This window comes from Heterocephalus glaber, unplaced genomic scaffold (genome assembly GCF_053883595.1).
Source record: "Heterocephalus glaber isolate CG9 unplaced genomic scaffold, H.glaber_assembly_v1.0 deba00000122, whole genome shotgun sequence".
Classification (NCBI taxonomy): Eukaryota; Metazoa; Chordata; class Mammalia; order Rodentia; family Bathyergidae; genus Heterocephalus; species Heterocephalus glaber.
The window spans coordinates 29,258,948-29,282,073 of NW_028258138.1; the positions used below are offsets into that span (position 1 = coordinate 29,258,948).

The window sequence follows — 23,126 nt, forward strand, 5'->3', positions numbered from 1 at the left end:
ATGTGCTTCCTTATATTACTTTTTATAAACTGCATTTGAATACTAGAGCATCACTACTCTAAAAACTCAAATTTCAGATGCTGCAAAATCTGAAAATTTGTGTCAATATGAAACTAATAATGAAATACTCCATGCCATGAAACTGTTTGATGCAAAAAAATTATTTAAAGCATTATATAAAATTGCCTTTAGTCTACTGCACAAGGTGTACACAAATAGAAGTAAATTTCATGTATATATTTGGGTAGCATCCTCCAGATATCTTGCTATGTATATCTACATATTCCAAATGTGAAAAATGTTCAAAGTATTAAGCATTTTAGACAAGGGATATTCAACATTATGCCTGCATTTATTATAATTCTTAAAAAGTCCTATCTAAAATACCATCCATTGCTCGCTTGGCTACTCTTCTTTTTGCTTACTTACTTTTATTCATAGTTATTAATTTGTTAATTTGAGTGAAATATTTCTAACACCTTCTCTAACTCCATTATCATGTAAATACCATAAGATCAGGATAGTGCTTAGTACAGAATTGTAGCTCAATAGAAAATAAGTGTATTTATTTGCTAGATGGGTAAAAGATTATGCTAACTTTTCTCTGAGGTATACATTGCTAATTCATTTTACAAATAAAAAAACAGTGACAGCCTAGGTTACTTGTGTAACACTGTAGAGCCAAGCTGTCTCTTCAACAATAACAAGGAAACAGAATCATAAAGTAACAAATATATCTATAAAGTAAACCTTGGTACTCCTCCAAAATTTGTGTGTTAAAGCATAAATCCCCAATGTGATGATGTTTGGATTTGGGATCTTGGTAGGGAATTGGATCATGATGAGGGATCCTTCCTGAAATGGATTAGTTTCCTTAGAAGACATCAAAGAGAGAAATTCTGTTTCTGCCATGTTAGCAGAGAACTAGAAAACAGCTAAGGCAATATAAGGTATGTCTCCAAACCCCAAATCTGCAGGTACTTTAATATTGAATTTCTCCAACCTCCAGAACTGTGAGAAATTTTTGCTTAGGTCCCAACCTATGTTAGGTATTTTGTTATAGTAACTTAAAGAGACTAAGCCATGGTGCAATTTATGTGGAGAAAATCCACTAATATATTTCTCTATACATAAAGAAAATATTGTGGGAGGTCACATATAGACTGGCAAAGGACTTACCATATGACCTGTGAACATAAAATAAGAATTACAAATCATGTATTAAATATTTTATGTAATTGAAAGTTTTCACAAAAAGTATATTTGAGTTTTATAATTAATAAAATGATAGTATTCATTTCACAATTTGCATTCCTCCCTATGCAGCATATTCAATGCCATTCAATGACAATATATAGAGATAAAAATCCTAAGTGATATTTTTGTTAAAGTTCCACAAAGTGAATAATTAACACATGAATGATAGTCACAGTTTTGCATGTTAAATAAAATTCATGTATCATATGCAAAGGCCAAGACTACTAACATAAGATCCCTATAAAATTACTTTGGCCTTTTTTTGAATGCAAGAACCCCAAATGTGACTCAAAATACAATTTTGGTGTAGGTTTGAACATTGCTAGTATGCAGAAACCCAGAGAAACACAAGATACACATATTTTTGTGAGCCCTACCCTTCAAATTTAGATAATCCTTTCCAAATGGATTCAGAATTTTGGTACAGCCCTCTCCATGTATCTCCAAGAGTAATATATCCCATTTATCTCTGTATGTTCAACATATCAAACCACAAACAGACTGATTGTTGTATAATTATGAGGAGACTCCTTATTTTAGTAATGAATACTAACATGCTGGCTACTATAATATAGACAAAACTTGCCTTTAAAGCCAAAACATAGGCCCTGACATGAGTGTTTATTTAAAGAAAGTGTATTGTGAGTAAAAAAATGCCTTGTATCAAAGTTAAGAGAAAAATAAGGGCATGCTATAAGGAGTGCTTATATAGAAAAGGCAACTCTAATTTTAAGAATAATGCAAAAATATTTTCATTTGTGTTTACTTGTCCTCTTTTACAATTATAGTTTTAATATTCATATGGAGATAATTTGTTTTCAGAAATCTTAGGAAAAAGATTAAAATGGGACAATCATTACAGTGTTATTTTGTATTACCTGCAGTGATCAGAAAAGATATAAAGAAAATAGCTAGACTAATTTTGAAGAGCATATCACCTGGAAATTAGGAAAGACATTTAAAAACTCAATGAATGGAACTTGAGAAGGAAAACAAAATGTCACCCTTTGGTGGCAGGTAGATGGGATTTGATATTTACTAACTATACAAGTGTGAGAGAAATCCTTCCACTCTAAGCCTTGGTTTTATCCTTTGTAAAATGTAGGTAAACATCACAAGCTGAGAAAACACAGATGTCCCTCAAAACAAATGTTTCCCTCACTCCCACTGGCACTCGATTTCAAGTATAAGCCAATCAACAGTGTATGATCAGAATACCTCATTGTGTCTTTAATTACATAGTTCTGGGGTCCCCTAGCTCACCTAGATTAAGTGCTCTACTTTCATGAAAGAAAGGTACAATCTGCTTACCCACTTACTATGATAGCCAATTAATCAGGAGAGTAGTGGAGACTTCGTTTTTGCACTTATAATGCCAGTATAGCAGCAAATCTAAGGTTATGGCTTGCTAGCCATATCGATGGGAAAACAATTGCTCTGAATAAAAATATAAGAAAAATATGTAAAGCCTTTTGTTAATTGGTACTGACTTAACCTGTAGTATCATATCAGTGGGATGAGCATATTTAATGTAAAAATTATAGTGAAACAATAGGTGATACTATAATAATTGGTCATATATTAAAAAAAGAAAAATAACTTAAACTTTATATTTTATATGAACCTTGAGTGAAATAGATAAGAACTTAAATGAAAAATCTAAAGCTAGTAATCTTTAGGGGGAAAAAAGGAGAAAATCTCCAGGATTTAGGGTCAACAAAGAGCTCTTAGAGGTATCTTATCTTCCTACCTCTAACTTTTCACCCTTTCATCAGCCTGTCTCCTTTTCTCCTCCTCTACTCTCCCGGTTCTATTCTACCCTCAACTTCTATGAGATCATTTTTGGATTCTTTGTATCAGTAAAGATCAAGCAGTATTTGTTCTTCTGTGCCTGACTCAAAAGGAGCCATACAAATAACCAAAAGGATTATGAAAGATGCTCAATATCAGGAACTATTAGGGAATGGCAAATCAAAGCCTGGTATCTATAGAGCTCTTAGAGGTAGGAAGATAAGATCTGTTGTTCTATTGCAAAATAAAGTGATTACAGTTAATAGAAATGTATTGTAAATTTCAGAACAAAGGATAGAATTTTGAATATTTTCATCACAAAGAAATGATAAATGTTTAATGTGATAGATGTAGGATTTATCCTAGTTTGATCATTACATACTGTATACAGGAACCAAAACATCACATTGCACCTGCTAAATATGTACAATTTTATGCATCTATTAAATAAACAAACATAAGTTTTATACTATGTGTTAATCATCATTCTGTCATTGTAACAAAACACGTAAGACTTGTAGCTTGCAGGATAAAGAGTTTATTTGGGCCATTTCTTTGAGGTTTCAGTTCATGGTCACTTGGTCCTATCATTTGAGGACTATCACATGACAGATCCTAGAGTGCTTGGAGGAGGAAGTCGGTTCTCTTTCTGGAAGCGGGGTGGGGGGGGAGGGAGAGTCACCGGGTCTCAACATCCCCTTCAAGGTCATGCCCTAATGATCCCTAACTTCCTTGCACAAGTCCCTACCTCGAAAATGTTGCAACAGCTCCCACTAGCACCGCAAGCTGGTGACTGCGCCTTCAGCTTGTGGATGTTTGGCGACTACTTAAGACCCAAAACAGCATAGTACAGGCTCCATTTTTTTTCCCCAAAGTGAGAACATATGGTTGATGTACAACTGAAAGGAAAATTTCTCCTTATACTCCTTTGCTTTCTATTTCTTCTCTAATTCACTCTTACAGGCTTTAGTTTACCAAAGCAAAGACTTAGAAATCATCTGAAAATCACTCTTTTAAAAATACAACAGCAGAAATATATCAACTTCTTTGTAATTATACAAATGTTTACTGAATTCTTGAAGAATTAGTAAATATCATTAAGTAAAAACATAAATCAATCAGGATATACCTATTGAATTTTCAAAACAAAAATTAGATTGACATTGTTTTTTATTCTGATTAATGAATATATGAGGAAAGATGGAGGAAAAGGACCCTGAAGTCTTTTTTTCCAAATTAAAGCTCCAGAAATGTGTTTTTTGTACCTTAGAGAGCATCTTTGTCTGCCTTTTTTGAATAATCGAGATATTTTGTCTGGGATGCTGCGTGCTTCATCATACGTGTGCTTTTCTAGTGGACCAGAGTTATGTGTTCAGCAAGGAATGGGTGTCCTCATCTGTGACTTTCTTGTATAGCTAGCTGGTCACTGGCATACCCATCAAAAAGTACCTTTTTCTGTTTTAATTTAAATGTGCTTTATAGTTCAGGCCAAAATTGAAGAGGGACACATACAACATGTTTTGGAGACTTTGAACATTACACTAAAAGTCTTAATCCTAATAATAATTAACATTACCAAAAATAAAGAGTTTAAATTGGCCATAAACATTAATGGTTGTCTCTCAGAATTAAAATTGATTGCCTGCATAAAGAGCCAAAAAAATCTATTGTTTTTCCTGCAAGTAGATACAGATTTCTATGGGATATCTCAATCTCTCACTATATTGTGAAGGTTTTATTACTAAATAAGTAGCTTCTTGGTGAGAATGTTGAAGGTGACAAAGATGAGCACATAGAAATTACTGTGCATCTATAACATACATAAAGGACATTTTAACCTCAAAATGACATAGTTCTTGGATTTGAAAAGCAGTATATAAATAATTGTGCTTCAGAAGTAACATAATCCAACTTAAAGACTTTCTTTTATTAAACATTACATTTTAATGCTGAATGAATAAATTATACCCTTAAAACAAGCAAGTGGAGACCATCCTCATGAATATCTTTGAATATCTGTTCCTTTTACAGAAAGCCATAAAATATTAAATTATATAGTAAAATTACCTTTTAAAGAATTTCATCTCTACATTTAATCAGGGTAAAATTACCAATGTTCAATATAACTTCTAGTTTGGAAAACTATCCTGTATGCCCCTGCTGACCTACCTTTTATTTTTTGCTTAATTATGTTTTCTACTTTAATTTTATATGAACATTCTTTCATAGAAACATTTTAATAATTGAATCTGTGCCAGTGTACTCCAGTTAATCTTTATTATTGTTCATGCTACCAAAATGTCAGGCAGTTTTCATATTTTTGCATGAAAAGAGAGTGCATAAAAACCTTGACATTTTGTATTTACTTTACTACAGAGAGTTTGCAATTAGTACAGTATTCTGTACTGAGAGAATAGCCTTCTTGATAAAGGGCTAGACAATTACATTTTGGACTGTATCAGCCAGGGGGGACAAAGTTCATTTTGAGAAAATTATATATCATCAAAGAGAATGCATTTTTACTCTAAGAGCAAATTTAAGAAAGGAAGAGCCAACATAAGTTCAGGAATAAGAACCTATGTCAAACTCACAAGGAGCTTCATATTGCTAAGGCTGGCATTTCATTGTAATATCATATGCATGGACATTGGAAGCTCAAACAAGGCATTCAAATGCCACATTATCTAAAATAAAACCTGAAATACCTTGGAGGAAGCAAAGGACATTTCAAGCTCACAAACAGGTTGAAAATATAGTCATTGACTGAAATATTTGTGTGTGCATACACTGGGTTATCATAGATAATTTTATTATACTGTGCAACCTAATTTTATTCTACATCCATGGAAATACCACATCCCCTGCCACACTGTTAATCAGATTCTGGAAACTAAAATCTAAACAACAAGCACCCTGTTATATCATTGCAAGAACCATGATAACACCAGAAAAAATACACCAAAGATTAATGCGGTAACATAATATGGTGTGTGTTTTCTCCATGATATTTGCTATAAAACATCTAAGAATCCACTGAAGGTTTCTAAGCCCTGTGGAGTAGAAATAGATGGATAGCATCTTCAGCTCTTGATAAAAGAAGGGCAACCTAAATGTAATTATTTCAAAAGTCTCTAGAGAACAGAGAGATATGTCTCAAATGGCACATTATCTAAAATAAAGCCTGAAATACCTCAGGGGAAGCAATAGCACTTTCTTTTACTATTTCAGTAATATTAACTTGTTCTTGTTGTCTCTGACTCAATGTTTTGATGTCTCTATTCTTTTACTCATTTATTTTTTATCTAAGAAATTATAGATAGAAGCAAATCAGAGAGCAACTATGAGATTAATACATAAGATTTCATATTACAGATCACCTACTTTGGGGTAAGATGCTATCCTATTATGTTGGACTCTTGTATATATTAAAGAAAATAAATACTAACTCCAATAAGAATTATTAGAATATCTTCTCAGTCCTTCAATATATTCAATATTAATATATTTCCATGATTCTACATATGAAGCTTAATATGGAATAAATACACCATCATGTACGTATAATTACAAAATAAGTAAATGATTAATTTTTAAATTGCTGAAAATTTATACATTCTATTTTTGATGTTAACATGGAAAGCAAGTATTTCTTAGACATACATTTTGATATTTTAATTAGCATACTGTGCCAAATATTCACTTTCTTTACAAAGTTGGAAATAATATTTGATACTAAAATAACTATTTGTTCATAAACTTTTATTCTATCCTTGTACCAAAATAGTAATTTTTGAAGATTAAATGTTTTCATGAATATGCTTTATTCCTTCAGAGGTGTGATACTCTCACATGTGCTTCTTTTCCTGACTCACACTTGTAACATGTAGTAAGTATATCACTGAAGTTCTGTGCTACCTTCAATTCTGTGTTCTACTTTATAAAAAAGTTCTTCAGTCTTTAACATTCACAGAACTTATTCATCAGCATTATTGTATGGCATCACCCTTTACTCAAGTTTTAGAAGTCATCTTGACATCTTTTCCAATCACATATAAAATGTGTGTTGAACAAATGGTGATATTATATACTAAAAATCTTTAAAATCTAACCTCCTCTTTCTGTATACCAAGAATAACTTACCTTTCACCTTCACTTTCACTTTTCTCGCTATGATTACAAACTGATTCTCCTAACTGGTTTTCTTCTTCCAGCTATTTCTTGTTCTATGAAATTCCTTACAAATACATGGAGCCATTAGAGTGATTGTCTTTAAAGAGAATGTCTCTGCTTACAAATCCTCCTTAAAATTCTACAATCTTCTGGGTAAAATTCTAACTTCATACTATGTTATCAAGCCTATCATATACTCAATTTCTGAGTACTTCTCAAACTCCTGTCTTTACACCCTGCCACAGGAAATTACATGCTAAGCACTTAGAGTGGCCATTGGTACCATCCTCTCCCATCCCTATTTGACTTGGGCAAGGAGGTTTTGGCCACTTGGAGTGTTACCCAATTCTCTCAACCTTACCATATCTCAAGTGTGAAGAGAAAGATGAGATTATAGTGAAATAGGTCTCAGAAAAAGCCTCAGATTGATTATAGGCAGCCAATGTATTAACCTTTAAGCTCTATAGCCTCATCTTTCTGACTGTCTCAGGAGCCACTTACTTTTACATAAGTGGTTCTCAACCATGTGGTTTGCTTAGCAGGAGGGACATTTGACAATGTATTGAGATATTTGTGTTTGTTGGAACTTGAGGTTGGGTGTGCTACTGGCACCTTAGAGTAAAGACCAAGGATGATGGTCAACATTCTTTAATGCTGCTCAACATTCTTTAATGCTAAGAACTCCCACCAAAAACACACACACCCTGCACACACACACACACACACACACACACACACACGCACAGAAGAATTATCCAGCACAGAATGTCAAAAGTGACAAAATTTATACACCCTTACTCCAGACTCTAAGCATTTAAAAAAAATCCATCTGTTAATTACTAGACTAGGAAACTTTCACTCTTTGTTCCTTTTACAACTTTGTGTGTTATCTAAAAATCTCGCCCTCTTCTTTCACTTGCTTTTTCTACCCATCCCTAAGGTTTACCTAGCTAAATACTAATTGTGATTATCTCAGTTTAAATAAAACTCTCTTTAGTAGGCCTATTCTACTGCTTCCCTTGTCTGTATTGTGTCTTTTTGAAATGGACACATGTGGCATATAGCACTCTCTTCTTCCCATTGTCACTTATATTATTAATATTTTTAATTGTAGATCCCTGTCGAGTGTTTGTTTTTATAGCCAGCAAGTAAGCTAAGGGCAGAGACAAAGTTAATGGTCACTAAGTTACCCGTCCACCTAGTGCATTGCCTGTTGAAACACTAGTAGGAGCGCAATGTATATTCATAAGAAGGGAGGGGTAGGGACGAGTTAGAGGTGAAATGATGAATTTCGTAGCATTTAAAAAGTAAAGTTCATCCTTGTAAAGAATTTTCTCAGCCTAAGAAGTAGATATGCATAAAAAGTATATATGCTTTATAAAAGTTGAAAGGTGAAAATGAATATTGTTAGTCTCACTTTCTGCAATTAGTGACATTGTATAATTGGATTCACATCTATACCAAAAACTCATGTAACTAAGTGGCATTTTTTTAACAATGAGGCAATAGGACTGGTTTGTTTCTTTCTCCAAGTATTGTTAGCCTTCTTTTATGAAGTTTGCATGTGTGTTAGTGTTTCTGTCTGCTGTGTGTGTCTGTGTGACTGTGGGCTTGTCTTTGTGTGTGTATATGCATGCATGCATTTAATTTTATAGATACCAAACACCTAGAGAGTTTGTATAAATTCTGATTATCTATCTAATGCTGAGTTTACTTCACTTTATCCCACGGCTTGGAGGATTGCTATAGATTGTTTTAAAGCCACTTTAAAAATCCTCTTTAGTGTAAAGCAGTGGCAAGGCAAAACTCCTAGCCTTGAAATTTGCATATCGGCAAGAGTTAAGGAAGTTGAACATAATAAAACACATTCTTTATGTTATAAGTGATACAATTGTACTATCTGTCTATTCATGTCATAATGGATGTCAATCCCTGTATCTCCGACTATCCACCTTGTTTTAGGAATATGAGGTGTAGAAATATCACGTTGAACAATAGAAAGGCCTTTGCACATGACTAAAGATGCCAGTGAAATTGCTTTTAGATAAAGAAACACATTGAGAGAATTTGCCAGTATCTCTCATAATAGTTGTTAACATTATCACTTACTTGTCCCTGCTCCTGCCTTGCACTAAATAGAAGACAAACCATTGTTGTTGGTAGGAGATTTTTTTTTTTAATGTTATGAAATACAGGCATAGAAATCAAATTATCACGTTTGCCCACTCTTTTTGCACTGGAAGTTAGGCATATTTATTAGCTACTCCACAGCATTTCAAGCTGGCATTTGGATCATTTCAATAACTAATGTTTGTTTTATCAACAATGGTTTAATTTGACATGCTGCATAATGCATGTGCAATAACAGTGCCATGTTTGATGGATAAATGCCTAGGAAAAAAATTCAAATTGGCTAATAAATAAAACTGAATTTTGAGACCCCATTTATTTTAGGGAAACTTGTCATGGGTTATTAACTGTACTAAATAATGGCTTGTTTATGTTGGTGCATAATTTGAAATGAATCAGGTTGACTTAGTTAGGAACTATTATACTTCCCTCACTGATAAATGTAATTTAAAGCAAGCTTCTTCGTCACCTAAACAGCAGATTTGATATTTTCTTCAGAAATAATATCTACTTGTTGACAAAATTATAAAAATTCAATGACGTTCCCATACATTTAGTATATTCAGGCTGTCTACCATAATAGATCTACATAGATCAATGTTTTTAAATCTCTCCATATGTTAGAAGTAACTGGGAGAATTTGTATGTGTTATTATAATGCATTGCTTTGTTTCTTATTGTAAAGACTAAACCCGTTATTCCAGGTGGTTCTGTTTTTCATTGCTTTGTTTGTTTTTAAGTATTCAAGTTATCTGCTTATATTTTTAAACCTCCAAACGATCATAACTGGAGCCAGGATTAAGAATTGCTCAAGAACAGAGTTCAAGTCATTGATGCACATTAATTTGTAGGTCTCACCTTGGTAATTGAGATTAAATTATTTAAATATAATAATTAATTCTTTAATACAAATAACTGTTCCCCTCAACAATTTTCTGAGCATGTTTTTTTTAATACTGTGCCATTCCAGTCATAAGGAGATTACCAGATATCCTTTATTCTCCAGTTTATGTATATGAACACAAGTGACAATATTGAAAGACAAAGTAGATAATTATCCCAAGAGAAATACAAACGGAGGCTTTGTGAAAGCTTATCAAATATGAGGAAGAACCAAAACAGGTTTGTGGAGTGGGTGGAATTTAATCAACCTTGCAAATAAATACAGTTACTTGACTTCAGCTTATTAGTATTTTTCATAGCTTATAATTTTCTAATTATAACTTCTGAGTTAAGTAAATATGGTAGTGTTAATTATTAATATTAAAAAATCCATAATTACATATGTTTTAATTTTGCTTCACAATGTGCAAACAGGTTTATTCATGTCATCAGTTTGAGCATCACAATATACGGGCCACTCCTATTTTTGGATGAGGAGTCAGAGGTTCAGAATGTAAATGAATTACTCAATTTACAAAGCTAGCAAGTGGCACAGTTAGTCCTAAGATGAATTCTCCTGAGTCCTAAACAGTTCAGACCTTTATTAGCAACTCAATTTTAAGTTGAGAAGTTGCTGAGCTTGGGTGAGATTCCCGGTCTCTTACAATTGAATTGCTCTCTTAGGATGTGTTGTGCCACACAAACACTTAATATATCATATTTTCATGAACTATAACTCTGTGTCCTTTTTTAAAAATAACTTATCTAAAGGTAGTTGGAAAATGATACTTTACTGTATTTTTTTTAAAAAAACTACACTACCAGCAAGTTCACTACCTTATACATTTCCTCAATCTAACTTTTCATCTTTATAAACTCTATGCTATACTTAATACCTGGATTGTGGAAAATTTTAAAAGCTTAGTTAAGGGACCAAGGATTTAGCTCAGTGGCATTGCAGCTTCCTGGCAAGCTCAAGGTCCTCAGTTCCATCCCACATACTGGAACAAAATAAATAAAAATTAAAATTAAAAACTCAGGGTGGAAACTCTGAACTCTAAAGAGACTGAGGCAATTGAATGTCAGCTCTTGCTGTCTGCCATCTGATAGCTTGATTCTGTCCACCAGGTAGAGACATCTTGCATGCTTTCATATAAGCTGTGAAGGGTCTGTCTAAAGCTGTTCCTTCCATAATTTCTATGGTATATTGTTAGAAGTTTTGTCTGAGGTTTCATGTACATATTAGAACTGTCAGGTCCAAAACTCTAGATAAAATAAAGACACTCTTATCAGGAAGGATATTCCAAATTTGAAGATACTGTCTTTCAGGATCCTATGAAGGACTCATACTTTCTTGGAATGTGGAGGATTTAAATCTCCCAAGCCTGCTGAGTCAACTTTTCATTGCTTATTTATGTTTATTACTTATAATCCATTGTCTGTAGAGAGACCCTGCATTGAAGTTTTATTTCCATTTCACACAACTTGATCAACTTCAAAACCCAAACAAAGGACTCTAGAGGAAACTTTGTAAGGATTACATGTGTTTAGGTTTTATATTTTTCTATGAATCAGTTTCATTGTTGTTGCTGCTATAATGCTATTAAGAGATACTTCAGTATATCTCATATAGTACCTTTGGTGTTTATCTATGTTCCATTCAATAATATAGAAATTGGCAGTAGAAAATGATGACTGTGAAGACAGCTAACACACAGACTAGCTGAGGGTGCTCGAGAGTTTATTTGGTGTGGTCAGGCCATCTTCTAGTCGATAGAATTGCCTATACATTTGGTCTATGAGAAAAGAATGGCAGACCCATTCTTAATTTCCAAGAAGCCTGTAAAAATGAGCCTGCATGAAACATACACAATTTATCTCTTATCATACTAACAATTCACAATCAAGTAACAGGCAGGACAGGGTTCTTTTAAGCCTGTTTTACTTGCAAACAATTCAGCATAGAGTATCAGCCAAATTTGTAAACTAGGACCAAAAATAGAATCTATGCACAAGAATTTTTGAATATTTAAATATTTTTCCATTCTTGGCACATTGTAAATGCTCAGTAAAGATTATTTGTTTATCATTATTATTATGTTTTATAATAAGACCTAAATTTTATACAGACTTTTCAGAAGCATTGTTTTATTAATTTTAATATTGAGGTTATTTTTCACATAAAAGAATTTAAATGGAAAGAGGAAATAGAAGTGAAATATGCTATAAAATACATGTAGCTGCTAGCACTTTGAACAATTTTTTTTTAACATTTCAATATCTAGTTCTTCAGATTACCTGAAGGCTCCTCTCACATAAGGCTCAAGTGGGGAGAATACAGGTGTTTAACTTTTCAAGTATATGTTCATTTAAAATATTAGTGAATTTCTCCTTGTGAATCAGGTCCTGGCACTGGTGTTACACTGCATTTGATCACTGACTGACCCTGATAAAAAGTAAAGGTATAAATGCTTTCTTTAGATAATTGTTTCCAAAGTAAGTTTCTAAATGCTTTGGCATAAAATAGCATTAATTTATTTTTACTCTTCTTATGTTACTGTATTAGCTAATTAGAATGATGAAAGAGCCCACAAGAAGAACCATAGTATATTCACCCCCAGGATTAATTTACCACAGTGTTAACCATAACATCTGTTCCCCTAAATAGGAACATTTTCAAGGACCACTTAGAGATTAAATAGTCATAAACCTCTAAATATCTAAGTTAAAAAAGAGTGTGAGAAAGAGATATGAAAATGAAAATCTGCCTAGAATCCTTTAAATTATCTGTGTGCCTCCTAATGAACTGCCATGGGGTGATTTCTCTTTTCATAGTATGGTGGTTTTAAAAAAAGATATTAGATATATGTTTCTTCTTCATTTTCAATCTTCTAGTTTCTGAGTGACACAATTTGAGGTCATTCATGAGCACTACAATATTTGGAGTATATTCTTTTCAATAGAGTGGGGATATTAAAGTTATTGTCTAACTCCAGCATATTATCAGTATAAAGTAGCACACACCATTAGGGAGAGACTCAATGAAGGACATTATCATTATGTATTAGCACACACCATTAGACAGGAGTTTCAACTGCAAAGCCTACAAAGGAAGATAGATTCATAACATCCAAGCCCTCCTGGGTAATATAACTCAAAATTGTTAAATCATTCAGCTGAGGTGAACTCTGATCCCATGATTGACATCTAACATCACTTTGAGCTTTGGTGGTTATTTACTTGACAAGAAATAGTTCTCTTTTCTGACTCAGATGGAAATCCTAATGAAGCACCCAAGGAATTTTATCTTACTTCTACCCAGATAGGACTCATAAGAATTAAATAGCAATAAGGTCAAGTACAATAAATGTAATGCTCTGCTTAAGACTTGCAAACATAAAACAAATTTTAGTTGGGAAAATTCATCATTTAAATATTTTTGTACATAAAATTACAACCAGTATGTATGAGAATTAGAACTGATGAGTGAACTTACTTAAATGAAACAAATTAAATAACACCATGTTTTATTCTAAAATCTTAACATTGGGAATGTCAAAGTGATGTTTCTTTGTCCCACCAAATGTTAGAGTTATTTGTATATGGTATGGCTAAATGCCATTTCTCCAGGAGGATTCCTTTAATATGCTGTTTATTCTCATGAAACTTTAATGTATGCTATGGATATTTGCCTGTGAAAAGGAAAAGCGAAAAATTTTGCACTTCTCAAATGAAAATTAATCTTGAATGAGTGTAACTTGCATCATTTTGTATGGATAAGAAAAACCATTTGTAAATAAAAGGTTTATTGCAGCACAAAAAAAGGTTATGTTCAAGGATGTACCTTTCATCTAAACTATGTTTTAGGGTTTTAGTAGTTTCTGTGTGTTACATGACAGAATATTTCAACTCCTAATGTCATTTAGGAATAAAAATATGAGAGCAAAGGTAATAAAATGCCTCACTTAATTATCCAATACTATTTTTATTTGTTTAATATTCACCTTTTTTAAAAGTCTCAACCACGAACAATCACAATTATAAAATAATAGGCATGTTTAGTTTATATGCACTTGGTATACATTATCGTCAGTTGCAAAACCTTGCATTTTCTTAACTGGTTCATACATAGTAAAGTTTAGATACTAGTCTAATCCTATATTGCACATGGAAAATAAATACTACCAGTAATAGTAAGATTATTCTTTAATTATTTGAGTAGTATACATATGATGTGTTATATATGTGCAAATGATAAGCCTTAATGGTTTTATATTTTTAAAATTTTAGATTGATGAAGAAAATTTCCATTATTGGAACATTATATATAAGAATGAACTTGGACCATTACTTGTAGTCTCAGCTGACATTGCTGTAATGTTCAGCCCTTGAAAGGTCAGTGGGTGGGTGAAGGGGACAAGGTAAAAATTTTGATATTCATTGTGCTGAGAAAAAGTTCATCACCACTACACATTTTTGGCCATGAATCACATATGTCATTTCTTAGACAAGAATATTATTTAGATTGATCTTTTCTTTCACCTTGTCAAAATGTGTTAGAGATGAGTTTTGGATGTTTGAAATTTTAAAGCACATCATTTCATTGCTTTACTTATACTGAATTGTAAGATTTCACTGTTAGCTACTAAACATTGCTTTGTGAATATTTGTATCTTTCTCAGTAGACAGAAGCTTCATACACTCTTTGGTGTACCAAAACCTCACAAGACCATACATTCAGTGCATAATTGCATTACATTTTGCATTAGAGGCTAAGTTGTTTTACCCATATCTTGTACACACCACAAAATGAGGCTCATAAAATGACAAAGCCTAACTCAAGTGATTCCAAGTACTGTGGACATTTTTCCTTCCTACTACATATTTACTTCCATAAAAGCTAATAGTTTAGACATAACACATAGAATTTCCTTATTTCACATCCCCAATTCACTACCTTCTAAGTATGGAGAGTTGGATAATCTGCAACAGTTTTAGCTTTTAAGTTCTTCATCTATAAGTGAAGATAATAACCCATTTCATATGAGTTTCTACGAGATTTAAAAATATGCCAATATTTTTAAAGCACTTGAAATGATAGGGCTTTGAAAAAATGGTGTGTAAGTGCTTGATAGTATTATTAGTTTTAATTCAGAGAGATTCTAAAAATAATATCATTGTACAACTAATAGATATAATTTTTATTATTAAATTAAGATATATATAAAGAAATCATTCCACAAGTTGGAAGTAATGCATGATGAAATCGCCAAATAAAATGCTAATTATGGTGAAATGTCCGTCTACTTTTTTTGTTTGTTTGTTTGGTTTTTGGTACGGGGGATTGAACTTGGGTCCTCGTGCTTGCGAGGCAGGCGGCGGAACCACTGAGCTAAATCCCCGGTCCGTCTGTCTACTTTTAATAATATGAATGTTCCAGTTGTCAGCAGTATAAACTGTGTCTTCCATATGTGATTGTTTGTTTTGGACCAATTCCTTTCCCATATCTTCTTTACTATCACAGCAATCCAAACCATTCTTTAGTTTCCTTAGCAGCCCACAGTGACTATTCCATTTATGACTGAATGTGTATCCTTCCCCAGGAGACAAGGATGCTGAGATGAAATCTATTCCTCAGTTCCATCCCCTATCATTCCTCATTTTATCTACAACAAGGAAAATATACTCACAAAACTAAAGAACCAGATAATTTTGCACATGAGATTCTTTGCTATCTGGCCAAAGTTTCATTTCCTATGATTTCCTTAAGGCCCTCCTTATTCAAGCCACGGACCACTGTGGTCCATGACTGGAAAGCATCATTCTCTTTCAGACCTCTGAGAACTTTGTACTTGCACATGTTCCTCTGATTAGAATTTCTTCTGATTTTTTTCTACCTGACTAACTTCTATGTGTACTTCATTACTTGGCTATGATTCTTAGTCCCAAAAGAGTACTGAGAAACTACATATGTTCCAGGAACTTGTCAGTAGAAAAAGGCTTACCCTTCTCCCCCACGTAGTCCATGAGCTCCTGATACCTTGTGACACCCTTCCTTGACAGAAGAGCCTGCCCTCAGTGGGTTCCCACTGTGCATTATCACCATGCTCCACAGGAGCCCTGTACCTTTGCCAGCCAGTATTATTTACTCTTTGTACAGAAAAACCTGTGAAGCATCAATCTATGTGGTGTCTGAAATCCTTCAGGCATAAAATAGAATTATGGCATTTTCTACCATGCTTCTGTACACTCGTGAGTGAATATTAAAAAATTTTGGATGAAATACTTTTTCAATATGCACATTGATTAGAGCACTTTATGTACACATTTAAGTGTACTGAGGGATGGAAAATAGTAAAGACACCTTTCAGAAGGGTCTTCTTTATAAGCAAAACAAGAACAGAAGAGATATCCCACCAATGTGCCCAGATTTATTTTTAACTGCTAAATCATTGGTAAACTACATGGGTTTTTGAGGTTTAATGAGTCTCATCTGTTCTAATTAGAGTAACCTTGGTGGAAATAGATATTATTACTCTGCAAATCATAGCTAAATTGCTGTTAAACAATTTGCATTCTATTACACGAGTTATGTCCTAGTGCAGGAGAAATATCCAGGGCTAAGTCCTTAAGTATTTGCTAATGTACATTGGAAATTATGGCCTCACATAAAGATTTACAGCAGCCTGAAACATTTTATTCAATCCATGCTTTAAAATATCTTTTCAGGTAATTAGGTATAGTACACCCTACCACCTTAAACTGACATAATTTTCTTTGTAACTTTAGGACATAGATTATTCAGAAATCTCAAAAATGTATAATCTATTGATCATTTGGATTGAGTACATAGTACTTGCTGGCTCCTTTAAAGTATATTTTTATTTAATTCTCTCAGCCTTACAAAGTAGTGCCTTTAAGCTTGTTTTAAAGCTGATAAAATTGAGGCACAGAGGGGCCAAGAAGATTTGCAAAGTCATGCAGGAGGACTGGGTGACTGAAATTCTTACTCTTTCCATCATGAAGGGACTTCTCAGTTTCTAAGAACATCTTTGTTATAAGTAATAATGCAATGACTAGCTGTTGATACATACCATCCAAGACTATGTAGGAACCTCTTCATTAATAAAGAATCATGGCACAAGCTTCATTAAAAGGTGCTTTCTCCATTAAATACATCATGATTAAATTTTCACCTGAGAAAGATTATGGATATAATTGTATAATAAAAAGTAATTAATTTATTCATTCCAACCATTACATACTAAACATAAGTTTATATTTCACAGATTGTAAGCTTTAACAAAGAATTTAGAACTGAGTACTGTATTGCTAATATTTACTGTGTCATAATTTAATAACTTAATCATAGGACCAACCAGCAAGAATTCTTGGTTTTGCAACTCATTCCCTTCCAGCTCAAAGTCATGTTTGATTGAATTTTAATGGTGGACCCAAGTCACAAGTTTGTGCTTTATGCTCTAAGGTACTTATGAAACCAAGCTTAGTATTTGATCTTAATTCAGAATCCTGCAAATTACCCAGTTACATGAATGGCATAATTTCTGACTGCCAAGAAAGCATCAGAAATGACCATTACAATGCCATAAACCAAGTGGAGTGGTGCATGCCTGTAATCTGAGCACTCCCTAGGCTGAGGCAGGAGGATTGCAACAAGTTTAAGGTCAGCCTGGGCTACATAGTGAGTTCAAGGCCAGCCTGAACACCACAGGGAGGTCCTGTCTTTAAAAAAAAGAAAAGAAAAGAAAAATGCCATATTTGGATAATAAATGTTAGAAAGTACTTGTTTGCCAGTTCAACTACCAGAATAAATAGTAAATCATATAGAGTAGAATGTTAAATTAACTCATATGATAATAAACCATCTCTAATGCAATAGTTTCTAGTTCCAAGTTTGCATTTATTTTCTCCCAATCCATATTGTTGCCTTATTTTTTCTTGTAAAATAACATAACTTCAGCTATTAATTTTGGATCCTAATTTGTCCCCATGATACCAAAAGAGATGATTTCAAAGCACTGATTTTAATAAAATTTCTTACTATGCAGTGGAATTTGATCTTCATTAAAAGAAATAAAAAAGGGGGCCGGAGATTTATCTCAGCAGTTCCACCACCTGTCTAGCAAATGCAAGGTCCTGAGTTCGATCTCTCGTACCAAAAATAAATAAATTAATTTAATTAAATAAAAAATAATAAAATCACACTGTGGAAATCAAAAATTTCTTTCTTTCTTTGTAAATAGATAATTTGCTTATTTATACTGACTTCTATGGAACCTGCATTGTAAAATATGCAACTAAACAATGCAAAACGTATATGCATTAAATACCTTACGTGACTGTTCAGTAAGTTTCTGGTACAGACATGAGTTACTGCAGCAGCAACACAACCTCTTCAACAGAAGATATGTTATAGTGCCAGAGGTAAAAAATAACCTAATAATAAAAAACATACTGAGACAGGTGGTAGAAAATGCAGCAGGGGACAAATAAGTAGCAAAGAATTGTGGAAAAACCATAGATGGAGAAGGTTTAAATAGGGCAGTTAGGGAAATCCTCACTGATGAGGTAACATTTGCAAGGACTGAAGGAGCAAGGGAGGGTATTCTGTGCAGAAGAAAGGCTTTCTCAGCAGAGGAAAGACTCTAAGCATCAGATGTTTGACACTTTTGAGAAATGTCAAGGGAATCAGTACAGCTGGCTAAGAATAAATTAAAGGACTCTAAACAGGAACTGTGCTATTGTTGGAAAGAAGTCAGATCACAGTGGAGTGTGTAAACCAATATAAAATTTTGGTTCTGAGAGGGAGATGGGGAGCTATTGAGCATTTGTGGACAAAGAAAAATATGATTCATTCCCTTTGCCTTTGGTGTTTTAAAAAGACAGAGGGAGGAGGGCAAAAGCAAGCAATTGGTCCAGCGAAATGATCTAGCTGAAAGATAGATTATTGCAATAATCTAGTGTGGGAATCGTGGAGATAGTGATAAACTCCAAATCAGCACACATCTTCAGCACCAACAGAGTTTCGTGATGGATCTTACCTAGAGGAGATAAAGAGAGAGGCTTTCAGAATAGGATTATTCTATAATTTCTGTTTAGGGCAACTGAAATGATGTGGTAGCCTTTTATTGAAATGGAAAACACTGTCATAAGAGTGATATTAAGGAGAAAAATGAAAAGCTAGAATTGTACATATTAAGTCTGATAATCCCATTACACATCTAAATTAGAATGTGAGAAGAAAGTTGGATATGTAAGTCTAGAATTCTAGAGAGAAGTCTGCACTAGAAATATCACATCTGTAGGCTCTACAACCAGCACATGTAGAGACTATAGCTGAATGAAACCACCTAATGATACAAAAGTGGGTACATAGCAAAATATAGAGTCTGAGAAATGTGTTCTTGCTTAAAAGAGATAAAATAGCATCTGTCCAAATGAGACAGAGTAAAATGACAGGACAGAATAAAACAGTACCAAGAGAGAAAAGATAAGTGGTTCATCTAAGTGGATTAATGAGAAGTGGATTAATCTACCATGGTCAACGCTTGACTAGTTCAAAGGACACAAATACACAACATGTATTTTTAAATAAGTATGAAGGCTCTGGTTCAATTTCCAGTTCCAATAACAACAGCAACAACAAACACAACTAACACACAATCTACTTTAGGAAATAGTACATTCTTTGTCTTATTTTCATTTAAAATTTAAGGGACGATTTAAAATTTTTCTATTCCAATTAGTTGAAAGGGCAAAAATACTGTCTAATGGTAATTTTATTTGCTGAAATTTGTTCATTCAGTCAGTATAAGAGTTCTTATATTTCCCAACTTTAACATGCAGAGGCAAGCACACTTTAGTTGTTTCTTTCTTCATCTCGCTTAGTTTTCATTCTTCTTTTGTGTTGACTGCCTAATTTTAGCCCTTCTATACTGTAACCCACTCTCTACATTTGAGTTTCAATCATTGAAGTGTGAAATCTTCATTTGAACTTTGTAGTTCACCTCAAAGAGCAAATCTAAATGGATTGTGTCTTACAGCTCCAGAGAGAACAAGAGCATCCACATATTCACCCTGTAAGGGATAAAGATAACTGCTTATTTGTGCCCCCAGATAGGCATATTATTCATGTGTAGAAGCCACTGGCTTTAACATGCAGATGATGGCTGCGGAGGAATTTCTCACATCCGCCATCTTAGGCCAGCAGTGAAAATTTATAAGAAGATGAAACAACTTGCTAATCCCTTAAACTGTTAATACATAGCAAAAAATCCTTGTGCATAACGAATAAAATTTACATTTACTAAGCTTCAATTTCTTTGAAGGATTGTTTTATTTGATTTTTCAACAATGGATAAGAAATATTAAAATGTTAATGTATAATAAACACTGAAATACTGTCTGTGGGAAGGAAGAGGAATGTAATAGGAATGCAGTGTAAAATGAAGTATATTGCAAGGATGCTCACTTGTTTATGTGTATTAATTGTTTCTGCAATTTGAGCATAGCAAGTGATGTCTCTGAATGTGGAAATAAGCCTTGTGTGATTTAAACTATGAATATTTTTGTTTGATATTCTTCTCATACATGTGTGAATTTAGGATGCCTTCTTAAAATCAAGTATAGAAACATGCATGAATAATCCCAGAATGGCAGGAATGATTGATGACTTTAAACTAGTTGCTTGAATATATTATGGCAATGATAGTGGTAAAACGTTTGGAAGAAACAAGAACAAAAACAGTGCTGTACATTACATGAGTTAAGGTAAGCCAGAAGGAAAAATAAAAGCTTTTAGTTTGAGTTCCCTGCCCAAAATGACGGTGAAAGTTTAAGTGAGCCCAAATAGAATAAGTACACCTCTTACTTGATTTTTACTTTTCCACTAGGGATATCTGTGCCTTTTTAGTTCCCAGCTAGTACTTTTTCTATTAGGATAAAAACATTTCGCCCCAGAGGTAGGGGCTTTCAGGCCACCATCCATCCTGCTGCTCCTGGGAAAGAGGTAGGGGCTTCTGAGCCAACGTCCCACTGCTCCTGGTCCAGAGGAAGGGGCTACCAGGCCACCATCCCTCTGGCCACTCAAGGCCACTATCCCACCTCTCCCAGCTCAGAGGAGGTGAGCTGCACGGGCACCAACAGCACCCCCCCACTCCCCCAGTTGAAATGAGAAAACATGGAAATAAGTCTCAAAACCAGACTTCCACATCACCTACAGCAACCCCAAAGGGAAATGAGATGGAACACTTTGATACTCAACCACCTGGACCCGCTGAACTGGCAACAAAAGAGGATCTGGAAAAAATGAAATCAGAAATAATTTCTCAGATAGCAGGAGAAATTGTGCTCCTAGTGCAAGACATGATTAATAAATCTAGAGAGGAGCTCAGGAACATGATGGAATCCCAACATAGGAAACAAATGGAATCCATAAAACAGATGCAAATAGATTTCCAGGACATGAAAAACTCCCCTGAAAGTCTACACAGCAGAATGAGCCAATGTGAGGACAGAATTTCAGATATAGAAGATAAGATTGCAATTAATGACCAGGAAAAGAAAAATTATTTCAAAATTATAAGGGAACATGAGAAATCAATCCAGCAGCTGCTAGATGATGCAAAGAAGAATAACATAAGACTGATTGGAGTCAATGAAGAAACAGGAGAGAGTGCAGATGACATAAAATAACTCTTCAGAGAAGTAATGGCAGAAAACATCCCAAGCAGGGGAAAAGAACTTGACATACAGATAAGTGAGGCACATAGGACTCCAGATAGCCTTGATCAAAAAAAATCTACACATAGACATATAATTGTTAAGATTCCAGAAACTCAACAGAAGAACAAAGTTCTGCAAGTACAGAAAAGAAACAAATCACATTCAAAGGAAAGCTCATCAGAATCACAGCAGACTTCTCAACACAAACCATCAAGGCAAGAAGAGCTTGGAGTGATGTATTCCAAGCCCTAAAAGAAAACAGCCTCCAACCCAGATTGCTATACCCTACAAAACTTTCAAAATTGATGGAGAAGTAAGATACTTTCATGACAAAGAGCACCTTAGGAACTTCGTGAATACCAAACCAGCACTCCAAAGAATTTTACACAATAACCTAGGAATAGACATTGAGGTTCACAACACCAGGAAGCAAATCAGAATGAACCCATCTGGTACAACAAGAAATTAAATGTAAATGGGGAGAACCCAACAAAAAGAAAAAGTCATAGCAATGACAAGTCAATACGTTTCAGTTATAACCATCAAAGTTAATGGTCTCAATTCAACAATCAAAAGAAATAGACTGGCAGAATGAGTCAAGAAGCAAAATCCAACAATATGCTGCATACAAGAAACATACTTCATTCAAAAGGAAAATCATAGACTGAAAGTTAAAGGGTGGAAAACAATACTCCATGCGACAGGAACCTGAAAAAAAGCAGGAGTAGCTAGCCTACTTGCAGATCAAGTAGATTTCAAACCAACTCTGATTAAGAGAAATGAAGAAGGACACTACATCCTTTTAAAAGAAACAATCCAAGAGGAAGAGATGACAATCATAAATATCTATGCACCAAACACTAGTGCACCCAACTATATAAAACAAATACTAACAGACATGAAAAGTCATATATGCACTAATACAATTGTAGTGAGGGACCTCAACACCCCAGTCACAAATAGATAGATCAACTAGACTAAAAATAAGTAATGAAATACTAGAACTCAATCGAACTTTTGAACAAATGAACTTAACAGATGTTTACAGAGTCTTCCACCCCACAAAATCAGAATACACATTCTTCTCAGCTGCACATGGGTTATTCTCCAAAATAGGCCACATACTCACACATGCAACATATTTATGTAAG

General features: G+C 33.9%; 1 protein-coding gene across 12 annotated transcripts in view; it reads left to right on the forward strand.

Moving 5' to 3' along the window:
• The window catches only part of Robo2 (roundabout guidance receptor 2), a 1,655,220-nt gene that overhangs the window by 645,105 nt on the left and 986,989 nt on the right, over window positions 1-23,126 (forward strand). The gene's annotated exons all lie outside the window — the stretch shown is intronic.